Raw genomic sequence first — 12,679 nt, 5'->3', positions numbered from 1 at the left:
AGAGGTGGCAGGGGTTGCGTATGGGTGGGTGCTGGTACACTGATTCTCTGACTGGTCTGGCCGGTCATCAGGACTGAGCCATACATAGAGAACTAGAGAGCCAGTCCATCCATCCTCCTTACACCGACCCTGACATTTCAGTGTGGGTGGCTCGACTCAGTCAATACAGCCACCACCATGGACAGTCTTCACTGCTAGACTATTTTATAGTTAAGTGTTAGGAGATAGTCATACAGCCATCCACCAATGACAGCTTTCCACTGCCAGAGCTATTAATTAGAGTTAGGGAGATAGTCAATTAAGCCATCCACCCCATGGACACAGTCTTCCACTGCCAGACTATTTAATTAGAGTGTAGGAGATAGTCAATACAGCCATCCACCATGGACAGTCTTCCACTGCCAGACTATTTAATGACAGTGTAGGAGATAGTCAATACAGCCAGCCACCATGGACAGTCTTCCACTGCCAGACTATTTCATTAGAGTGTAGGAGATAGTCAATACAGCCATCCTTGATAGTAGTGTAAGAGATAGTCAATACAGCCTTCCACTGCCAGACTATTTAATTAGAGAGTTGGAGATAGACAGAATTTTAGTAATGCATGTAATGTTATTCAACAATGTCTTTTGTACAAGAAAATTGTTATCTCTCTCAATAGTTTGGCTTTTTTCTTCTTGCACATCTCTTTTTTGATATTTATTCAACGTCTTAGTGACTTTTAATCTTGATACAGTCAGTCAAATGGCTGTAACCTGTCCTTCATTTTTGTTTGCTACATTTCGTGTATGTTGTGTTTTCTTTGATTTGTTTCTGTTGTCTCTACATCTCTGTGGACTCTGAGCTGCTTTCCTGGCTGCCGCCATGCACACTGGGTCATGGGGTTGGCTCTTCTCCTCTGCCCCACTTTCGCCTCCCTGGCCCCCAGCCCCAGTGTGCAAAGCAACGTTTACAGCACCTCTGTAGGCTTTTAACACACGACTTCTCTGTCTTCTTGTTTTACAGTCAGTCCTTCACCTTCACCCCTGCAGGTACTGTTCATCTTGTCCGTCCACCCCCCCCCCCCACCTCCTGCCCACACTGTCCCTCCTCTCCTTCCTGCCTACATTATATATGTTTGACAGGATTCCAGAGTGTCTTGTCCCAATATAAATCCACAAACCCCAGCTTAGGTGGCAAAAAACTCATATGTCACACTTTTTCTTCCCGCTGGAGAGATCGCGCTGAAATAGCTTACACTTCATCCTTTTGGAAAACACTCTGATACTTGTAATAGGCAGGCCTGAGCACTGCACTCAACCCCGTCCCATCCCTCTCATCACCTCAGCCTAGCGTTTGTCATACCGTACTGTGTGCTGTGTTTGGCTTGTTGTGATGACCCTTAGGATGTTTCACTGAAAACCTCCAATCCTCTCTCTGCCTCATTGGAATTCCTGTTGGGGACTCCCCTCTTTGATAGGTAGTTGGCTAGTACTTCGGTGGAGCGATCCTCAAAGGACTTAAGCTGTACTCCCCTCGTTGATGTAAGTGGGTATTCCTCCCAAAGACTAGGTACTGTCCCCATCTTGTATGGTAGTGGGTATTCCTCCAAAGGCTTTACTCCTCTTTGATTAGTAGGCTGGATATATCCTCCGAAACCCTTCACCTCCTTCTTTTGATAGTAGTGGGTATTCCTCCTGAAGACTCTTCACTCTCCTCGTTTGATTACGTGTCGGCTATTCCTCTGAAGACTCACTCTCCTCTTGATATAGTGGGTATTCCTCCTTAATACTCTTCACTCTCCTCTTTGATAGTAGTGGGTATTCTCCTGAAGAACATCTTCACTCTCCTCTTTGATAGAGTGGGTATTCCTCCTGAAGACTCTTCACTCTCCTCTTTGATATAGTGGGTATTCCTCCCGAAGACTCTTCACTCTCCTCTTTGATAGTAGTGGGTATTCCTACCCGAAGACTCTTCACTCTCCTCTTTGATAGTAGTGGGTATTCCTTGATAGTAGTGGGTATTCCTCCTGAAGACTCTTCAACCTACTCTATTGATAGATTGGGTATTCCTCCTGAAGACTCCTTCACTCTCCTCTTTGCATAGTAGTGGTCGGATTCCTATCCTTGGAGACCCATCTTCACTCTCATCTTTGATAGTAGTGGTATTCTCCTCCCGAAGACCTCTCTCACTCTCCTCTTATTGATAGTAGTGGGGATATTCGCTCCTGAAGACTACCTCACATCTCCTTGTGGATAGTTAGTGGTATTCCTCCTGAAGACTCTTCACTCTCATCTTTGATAGTATGGGTTATTCCTCGAAAACTCTTCACTCTCCTCTTTGATAGTAGTGGGTATTCCTTCTGAAGACTCTTCACTCTCCTCTTTGATAGTAGTGGGTATTCCTTCTGAAGACTCTTCACTCTCCTATTGATGTTCCTGTGAGGTATGCATTGGTCTTGAAGGGGTCCTTCTCTTTCTACAGGTGTTGGTGTTGATTGGGGATTATGTATGTGATGATGTTGCCCTTCTAAAATATCCTCAATGGCTACTCTGGTAGTCTTCTTTATCCCTCTTCATAGCGTTAAGTGGCTCTGCTACTCTATACACCATGGACTAATTGGTTAATTGCAGTTAAATTGATAAGTGTAGAAATGTTAGCCCCCTGTACAGTAAAATATTTAGAGTACATGCTCTCCCAAAGTGGACCTGACTGGCACCAATGCTGAGCAAGCAATCAGCCGCTGTCTCTCGATGGAAGAAACTGTAAATACAGGAGAGAAAAGCCTCGGTCTGCCCAGTGTACTGTCCTGGAGAGATATAGATGAATTGAGGAGAACAGAGTCCACTACATATGAAATTAATCCCTCAGACTGGGGTTCTTCTCTACTGGTCCAGTACCAGCGGTGTGACGGAGATAAGGCCAGTGCAGGGAGGCTGGCTGGGGGTCCTGGCTGTAGCTTAGCCACTCCAGGCAACACATTCTCTCAGTGATACACCCCCTGCTCCTCTGCCCGATCTCCCTGTAGACAATCACCCACTCCCTATTCTCACCTGGTGCTCTGGCCGCTGGAAGATAAGTGTTCCACTCAAACGTACTAGTGAAACTGAATAGCGTATGTGTGTATGTATTTTTTAAGCACACTGCACTGAGGCTAGAGGATCAGGGTGGTGTCCACCGGGAGAGGACAATGAGTCAAGGACTGAAGGGGACAAAGAGGACTGGTTTAGATATTAATATTTTGGTGGTTGTATTTTAATGTCACTGAGTGTATGAGTGAGGTAGTGTGTCATTGAGGATGTTAGCTAGGAGCTAGGAGATGAGGTGATGCCCACACACAGTATCCTACTGTCTGTCCCTGACTCCTACAGTAAAGCTGTCATACAGGAGAGGTAAATCACGGGTTTTCGAGGCACGCGACCAGCAGGGAAGAAGATATGACGGGATTTTATACATTGATTATGTCCTCACCCCTTAATGCTTATTAAAGAGGATTCATCCCGATTCATATTGGAGAAAGTCCTTATCTGGAGGAAGGAGCAGGGCACAGCCACGTCAGGCTGGCTAACATTAAAGTCCTCCACAGCGGAGAATAAATGTGTCTGAGCAAAGATAGGGACATCAGAGGCCTCCCCACCACAGAGCACAGTATCAGCCTCCCTATTCCCTTCTCCCTCCTCTTCTTCCTCCTAGGAAATAGAGCGAGAGAGAGAGAGATACTGTAGGAAAGATAGGAGAGGGAGAGAGAGAGAGAGATACTGTAGGAGAGATAGGAGAGATAGAGAGAGAGATTCTGTAGGAGAGATAAGAGAGAGAGAGATACTATGGGAGAGAGAGAGATACTATAGGAGAGAGAGATACGGTAGGAGAGATAGGAGAGAGAGAGATACTGTAGGAGAGATAGGGGAGATAGAGAGAGAGATACTGTAGAAGAGAGAGATACGATAGGAGAGATAGGAGAGAGAGAGAGATAATGTAGGAGAGATAGGAAAGAGAGATACTTTAGGAGAGATAGGAGAGAGAGAGAGATATTGTAGGAGAGATAGGAGAGAGAGAGATATACTGTAGGAGAGATAGAAGAGAGAGAAATACTGTAGGAGAGTGAGACAGGAGAGATAGGGAGAGAGAGATGTGTTTCTTGCTAGTGGAATAAAGAGAAGTAGCTATAGAGTAATGGTGAATAAGGAATGTCAACCATTTTCTTTTGGAGATCCACTGTCAAAGTATGTAAATAAGCTAGTGTGGTATGATTGAAGCAAAATAACAGTAAGGTTTTGAGGGAGTTTTCTTGTTTTAGTTCATTACTGTGTTGGGGTTGGTTTCTCACTTATATACTGCAACATGCTAGTGTACAGTTCCCAGAATGATTGTGGTAAAGATTATCACTAATAAGAAAACCCCATCTCTTCTCCTTCTTTCTTCCTGTATTCTCTGAAGACTTTATTTGGCTCGTGCCTTGGCTTGTTGGAAAATAAACCTGAGGAGAGGAGTGAAGGAATGTTCAGCCCTCCTCCCTTTAATCTCCATCTAGGAAACAACATTTGGGTCTTTGTCAGCAGCTAGTAAAACTGTTGCAGCTCAGCGTAAGAGAACGTTTCATCTCTGCTCAACACAGATGATGACAATAAGACATCAGAAGACTGAGCCTGCAAAACGTCAATGGATCACAGGAAATTATTACATCAGCCACATTACTATCAGCTCCTTCTCCACTCAAGTAGGTTTCTCTTTTTTCCTTCTCCCCCTCTGTCATCCGCAAGCGGTCATTTCCTCTGTCATCCGCAAGCGGTGATTTCCTCTGTCATCCGCAAGCGGTGATTTCCTCTGTCATCCCCACAGGGTGATTTCCTCTGTCATCCGCAAGCGGTGATTTCCTCTGTCATCCGCATGGGGTGATTTCCTGTGTCATCCGCAAGCGGTGATTTCCTCTGTCATCCGCACAGGGTGATTTACAAAACTCTATGGTTCTTTCTCTCTTTTTTTCAATTTCCTGTGATCCATTGACGTTTTGCAGGCTCAGTCTTCTGATGTCTTATTGTCATCATCTGTGTTGAGCAGAGATGAAACGTTCTCTTACGCTGAGCTGCAACAGTTTTACTAGCTGCTGACAAAGACCCTTATTTATTATCTGTAAATGGCTTCTGAGAGTCATGCTAGTCAGTGTACCCTGCTGCTAGAGAGATCTGTAACTCACTCCCTTCCAGCCCCCACACATCTAATTCTACCTGATTAATGAGCCCTCTCCCTTTTCTAATCATTTTTATTTGGGCCGAGATTTAATCACAAATCAGATAATAATTCAAACCAAAAAATGAGAGATGAAATGAGTTTCTGCTCTCATCAAGCATCTTGTCTTTGAGAAAAACACATTACGTGTCACTTTATGCAAAGTAATGCAATCTGCTACCTTATTCACAGCATCCTTGTTATAATTTCGATGATAAGAATGGACACTGTGGTGCCTCTGCATCCCTTAGGGAAGCCATCAATATCCAGCCAGCTACAGAAGACGCTGGAAGGACACATGAGCATTGGGTGCCGTGGTGCGATCGTTCACAAGGATAATTCCTGATAATGGTTGGGGGCTAAAACCATCAGAACCCTCTCTGATCAACCGCTATTAGCGTTGGCAATGCAGCCTTGATGTGGTCATCAATGTCATTGAAATTATATGAAAAGTCAAACATATTGCTTTGTCTTTTCTCTCCTTTTATGTCTTGGCGCTCCCTCTGTCCTCTCCTCCGCTCTGACCCCAGTGACGTTCCAGCGTGTTGACGGGGGTCTGATGAGCAATGGAAGGTGAGTGTTCTTCCCGTCAGTGTTCCATCAGGGACAGAGAGCCCTTCTCTCCACACATAGAGCCAAACAACTCCACACCTATCATCAGTCTGCCTATCAAAACCCACAACATACACATCACCTCTATTCTGAAGGGCTTTCAAACCACCTCCATCAGTCTGCCAATCAAAACCCACAACATACACATCACCTCTATTCTGAAGGGCTTTCAAACCACCTCCATCAGACTGTGAAAACCCAGCAACCCAGTAAAACATTATGCTGTAACATTATGCTATAACATGAGACTATAACATAATGCTATAACATTAGACTATAACATGAGACTAGAACATAATGCTATAACATTAGACTATAACATTAGACTATAACATTAGACTAATAAACATTATAAGCTTAAATAAGATATAACAATAGAACTATAACATTAGGTTAAATTAGACTATAACATTATGCTATAACATTAGCTATAACATTAGAATAACTAATGCTATAAAACTTAGAACTATAACATTTAGACTATAACATATAGACTATAACTATACTGAATAATTTAAGACTATAACATATATATCTATAATTAGATACAACATTATGCATATAATTGACTATAACATTAGACTATAACATTAGCTATAACATATAACTATAATACTTAGACTTAACATTATACTATAACATTATACTATAACATTAGACTACAATCATGCTATAACACTTAGACTATAACATTAGCTATAACCATTAGACTATACATTAGACTATAACTATACTATGACCATTAGACTATACATTATACATAAATTAGACTTAGCATTATGCTATAACATTATGCTAAACATTATGCCTTAACTTATACTATACATTATGCTATTAACATTATAATACCATTATGCTATACATGTAATACTATAAGATATTAGACTATACATATAGTATTATACTACAACAATTATACTATAACATTATACTATACCGATTTGCTTAACATTATTCTATACCATTAGGCTATGAACAATTATACTATACCAATTAGATATAACATTAGACATAAAACATATACTATAGCCGTTAGACTATACATTATGCTATAGCAGAGAGACCATCAGGTGTTATTTATCAACATCATCTAAACTGTGCTCACCTCTGTCGTGGACTTTACATCTTCACTATAGTACCATGGCTCATGTCTGTGCTGCACTGAGCAAGTGCTCTAACAGCTGATAGGTGACTGATGGATCTATAGATAACCAATACTGCGTGTTTACGTCGCACACAGACCTGTGTGCAACATCCTTCTAACACATTCACGGAATCAATAGATAGAGCTCATAAATCTCCCCCAGAATTAGTAAGAAACAATTTAAGCAGAGAGAGCTTTTATTTTGTCATTTATCTTCCCTGCCGGCTACCGATAACCGAATCCCTGGAGTGAGTACATTTGCTGTCACTTTGCCAAAGGCGACTGAGATCCGAGCATGTAATAATGTCAAATAATTACCCAGGGAGAGTGTGGAGGTACCCCTGTGGCACCACACAGCACTGCTCGCTCTTCTCTGTGTGTGTGTCTGTAGGTGTGTGTGAGTGTGAGTGTGAGTTGTGTGTGGTGTGTGTGTGTGTGTGTGTGTGTGTGTGTGTTGTGTGTTGTGGTGTGTGTGGTGTGTGTGTGTGTGTCTGTGTCTGTGTCTGTGTGTGTGAGAGGAGTGGTTCAGAGAGTGGGGCCTATCTCAATAACATCAGCGTTTGTAGGGAATTCAGGGAGGCTCCAGAGGAGTCCACCTTCTGTCTCTCTCTGCTCTGGTAGATAGGTAATACACAGAGCTCAACAACTCGTCTGAGATTCTAAACTTATTCGAGTCTGTGTGTCTGTGAGAGTTGGTTTTTCCAGGATTTAGTCTACGTTTGTGAAAAAAAAAAAAAATAAAAAAAAAAAAAAACAAAAAAAAAAAAAAAAAAAAAATAAAAAAACACCCAACAACAATATATGTATATGGTTTGTTTTTCTGTGTGTGTGTGTGTGTTGTGTGTGTGTGTGTGTGTTGTGTGTGTGTGTGTGTGGTGTGTGTGTGTGTGTGTGTGGTGTGTGTGTTGTGTGTGTGTGTGTGTGTGTGGTGTGTGTGTGTGTGTACGCAAGCTGTGTGTGTAAGTAGTGTGTCGATGTGCATGCTCTCCCTATTTCTGTCAGAGCCGCAGCAAGCACTCAAAGAATTAACAACGCCACTTGCATGTCTTCTCTCATCTATTTTCTGCTGTCGTGTTTTTCCTTCAGTTTTCCACATAAGTGGTTCTGATTCTCAGCCCGGATGATTGAATCGGAGGGGTCTGTATCTGTGGCACTCTATATTTGTCATAGTTTAAGTCAGTGTGGGAGACATTTCTACACAGCACCAGAGGTGTAGGATGCAGTAAGTCTAGAGCTAGGTGTGTTTCTCTAGCAAGCACAAAGCCCTGGTCCTGGTCCGTTAGTCACTGTGGTGACATCAAAGCCCTGGTCCTGGTCCGTTAGTCACTGTGGTGACATCAAAGCCCAGATGTTGCAGCTTCCCCATCTGCCCCTGCAGAGTGAGAGTGACCCGCCCAGTATCACAGGGAAATGTGTTCATTTGTTACCTGGGATGTTTATTGCATTAATTAGACAATAGCAAATGGAGTCGCGTCTGTTCCCAGCTCCTCATTGGCTGCTGCCAAATTGCCCTGACTGAACAAATCACTTAATCGATCACAGAATAAATGATTCATGGAAGATGAATAGGCTGCAGATTGCTACACTTGGATGGCTTGACTTTGGCTGCTCATGTGAAATTCATAAAAGGCTCATTCCTTCTACCCTGCCAATAGCGAGATGGTAATTAGGAGCTAGTAATAACTATCTCAGCGCTGATCAATATTTTAGCCAGAGCAGATTCTATAGAGAGTGGGTTGAGCACAGCACAGCAGCCAACGGGTTGGGCCAACACTGTTGCTATGGAGATTCCTTGATATGACAGGACTCAGAAGCTAAGTGACAGAAGCCTCTATGAATGGAAAATATCCAATGGAAATTCATGTTTCAACATGCCTTAAGTGTAATTGGATGTGCAGGCTTTTAGTGGGGGTTGAATTGACCAGTAGGCGTGCAGACCATGAACACATCTGATCTATGTGGTTGAATTGGGATTAATATCTCTGGTCTGGCTTGTTTATGGCTCGTTGTGCATCAGGCATCCTGGGCGGTTGCTCAGGTTCGCTACCTTTCATAACAAACAGCTAGAAAGTCTGACAGGAAAATATTACAAATTCAAAATCATATCTTGGCCAAGGCTGCAATACATCCCCGAACTCAACTAGGATTAAACGTAACTTGTCGACGTTCCAGAAGACGTATGACCTTTTCCCCCCAGAGTCGCAACACACATATAACAAATACTCCCAATAGAAATCATTCTCATTCTAATTATCCTCTCCCGGAGCAGCTTCCTGTGATGAATACAAGGACGAGGCAGCCATTTCCAGTGCCAACACCTTGTCTTCCAAATGGTGTCTCTGGTCTCTCTGCTCTGTGTTGCATGGTGGAGGGTTATTAGGGGTGTGTAGGGCTGTAGGTCTGGTACTGAGACAGTGGTATAGTATGTTTCTGTGTACAAGGTCTTTCGTGGTGCACTGTAGCTGCAGTCGATAGGAGAGAACACGGCCCTCCCTCTCCATTTCTCTCTTTCTTTGTCAACTGCCAGGAAACTGTAGGCTGACAGATGTTGAGAGCGAGGGAGGAAAGGAGGAGGGATGAAAGCAGGAGCTATATGTGGGAAAAAATAAAGGAAAATGGGGTTTATAAAGAGATGGGTTGGGAGGGAGAGGAAGAAAGGGGGGGAGTGGGGGAATGTTGCTGTGAGAAACAGAAGGGGAGGTGGTAGGGGATGAGATGTATTACCCTATAAAAAGTGCATGTCTCTGATGCACAGCCATCAATTTGAATGACTCCTTCCCCCCGAGGGCCTGTTTTGGCATTCAGGAACCACGGCGAGGGCTCTTAGCTTGTCAGGCCTCCCGCCTCCCTCCTGTCTCTGCAGCGCTGCAGTTCATTTGGTGTCCCCCTCCATGGAACAGCTCTTCTCATTAGAACCTGTGGCTCTGTGGCTGAGGGACAGACTGACTGCAGAGCGCCCATTACCTGACCATGTCCTGGGGCTCTTCCCTCCCCCTCATCTTCCCCCTCTCCCCAGGGCCAGCACATCACGTTACCTCACTGAAGCAGAGACAAAAGCTCTGTTAGGCATGAGGCACGCCACAGCTTTTAAGGGTGCTGGGCTGTAGCACTGAGCGTGTCAGAGACAGAGACAGAGACAGAGAAAGAGAAAGAGACGAAGGGCACTAGCAGTGGGGTGTTGTTGTGCCGTGTTCCCTCTAGCAGAAGCCATCCGGTTGATCATGTGATGCTGCCTGTCTGACCGACCGTGGCAGCCAGCCGTTTCTCAGGGATAAGAGAGCTCTAGCTTGCTGCTGCTGCTGTGGAGACCTTGAACAGCTCAGTTCAACCTCTCATTCCACACTCTGCCGGATGCTTTTGTCTGTAGACAAACAGCACTGTCTTTGAATCCTCGCTTTACCCTGGGCAGAAAAATAACACTATTGATACATTTCTAGACTATAGTACATTCAGTATAAAATATGAATCCATCTGTATGGTTCAGCCATTGGAAACTAGTGTGGTACCAATGTACTGACACACAAACAAAGACATGTAGCTCCATCTCTCATATCTCATCTAGCTCCATCTGTGTTGCCCGTGGTAACGAGGCTGAGACGTGACTGTACAGTAAAGTGGCCCTAAAGGCCTCCCAGCAGTCACCCGTGACAGGTTCAAGTCCTAATGGGACATTTTGATGGCCCCCACACCCATGGGAGTGACTCCCAACACCTGTTAAATGGAGCCCCCGTACATCCATCCCACAGGCTGCAGCAGCCCACCAGTTGATCTGGGAGAGGGGAGAAGGTTTCAGGCATGGTCTGGAGGAAGGCCAATCAACTAAGGCATCACCACAAGGGGTTGATGGGATCAATGGATGTTAATGAACAAGGTTATGTGTGAATGTGTCTATGTGGGGGAGGAAGAATGATGTGTGTCTATGCAGTGTGTGTGTATTAATGTGTATGTGTATGTATTATTCAATGTGTGTGTGTGTTGTTGTGGTGTGTTGTGTGTGTTGGTGGTGTGTGGTGTGTGGTGTTGTGTGTGTGTGTGTGTGTGTGTGTGTGTGTGTGTGTGTGTTGTGTGTGTGTGTGTGTGTGGTGTGTGTGTGTGTTTAACATGTGTGTGTGTGTAATTACAGTTTTTAACAATCACTTTGGCACTAATTTCAGAACCTTGTGGTCATTTTTCAAAACTCTAGACACAAAACTCAAAATGGTCATCACTTGTAACACAGGCTGTCCAATGTTCAAAACATTGCATTGTGCATTCATATCTTTAAAGAAACCTTGCACTTGCAGAATCATTGGTTCAAATAAATTATTTATCATGAAATAGCATAGGAACATTCATTTAGATCACCCACACACAAGATACCGATAGTTTCACTGTGTAGTTGTTCGTACAATCATTAAATATTGTTGTACAAAATATGTGATACATGTTTCATTATGCTACTACACGTAAATACATCACTGTAAAAGCACTAGTAGAGAGAATACTACAGACACCGTGGAATCATTGAACAAAATATGACATTTATGGCATGCCCAAGCATGGCCTGAAACCATGCTTGCACCATTTGAGCATGGTGGAACCTGACATTATCCGACACAATGACATAGGTCATGCCATCAGCTCTACAGACCTGATTTAGCTCATCAAGGACGGGTACATTCGAACAGCGAATGTGGCTGCCTGCAACTCAATATATACAGTATAAAGAGTAGAGAGCTTTAGATGTTGTTCGACAAACATTAGAACGGACAAGATGCGTAATATAAGCAACTTTGACCGTGGTATGATTGTTGATGCCACACATGGTGATTCCAGCATCTCAGAAACAGCTGCCTTCCTGGGATTTTTACGCACTACAGTCTCGAGTGTACAGAGAATGGTGCGATAAACAAAACACATTCAGTGAGCGGCAGTTCTGTGGGCAAAACCACCTTGTTAATGAGAGAGGTCAGAGGAGAATGTCCAGACTCATTCAAGCTAACAGAAAGGCCACAAATGCTCAAATAACAGCTACTGTATTTAAAACAGTGGTGTGCAGAAGGACATCTCTTAATGTACAACACCGTGAATAATTCAGGCTGTTGTGGAGGCAAAAGGGGGTCATACCCAGTACTAGATAGGTGCACCTAATAAAGTGTACAGCAATGTCAAATCTGAAAACATGGTCTGGAAAAGTGGTACATGGGACCATAGAAACAGTGTCTGATAAAGAATGATGATGAAATATTACATCCATAGATAATGTAGTCCAATTGGTTCATGTTCCACGGTAATTGGTGTCAATGGATCTCGTTATCCTGAAACTTTCATGATCTAAACATGGAATATTGTTTGTCAGTTTCCGTAAAACTATGCATTAAGAGTAACGCAACAGTTACTTATCATTTTGATCAGTTGTATCAATTGATAGTTAGATCATTGTAATGAAATGAATAGACAGTCATCTCAGATGTAATGTGTGAATTGTATTTTGAAATGGTAATACTTTGATGTTAAGTTGTGTCATTTTGAACAGGTGATTTTAATTCAATGAACAAATGATCATAACTTTTATGTGTATTGTATCCAAGCAATTGGAAAAAGTGTTAGAGTTTTGAAAAATGTGCATTTTGATCATTGGTTGTGAGTTTTGTGTCTAGAGTTTTGAAAAATGACATCAAGGTTCCTGTCACGATCGTTTGCATAAACGGACCAAGGCGCAGCGTACTTTGAGTTCCA

The 12,679-nt window shown here is 43.2% G+C and overlaps 1 pseudogene; it reads left to right on the top strand.

Moving 5' to 3' along the window:
* The window catches only part of LOC112069017 (roundabout homolog 2-like), a 99,617-nt pseudogene that overhangs the window by 35,504 nt on the left and 51,434 nt on the right, over window positions 1–12,679 (top strand).

This window comes from Salvelinus sp. IW2-2015, unplaced genomic scaffold (assembly GCF_002910315.2).
Source record: "Salvelinus sp. IW2-2015 unplaced genomic scaffold, ASM291031v2 Un_scaffold849, whole genome shotgun sequence".
Lineage (NCBI taxonomy): Eukaryota > Metazoa > Chordata > Actinopteri > Salmoniformes > Salmonidae > Salvelinus > Salvelinus sp. IW2-2015.
This window is presented reverse-complemented; position numbering and strand designations above follow the sequence as displayed.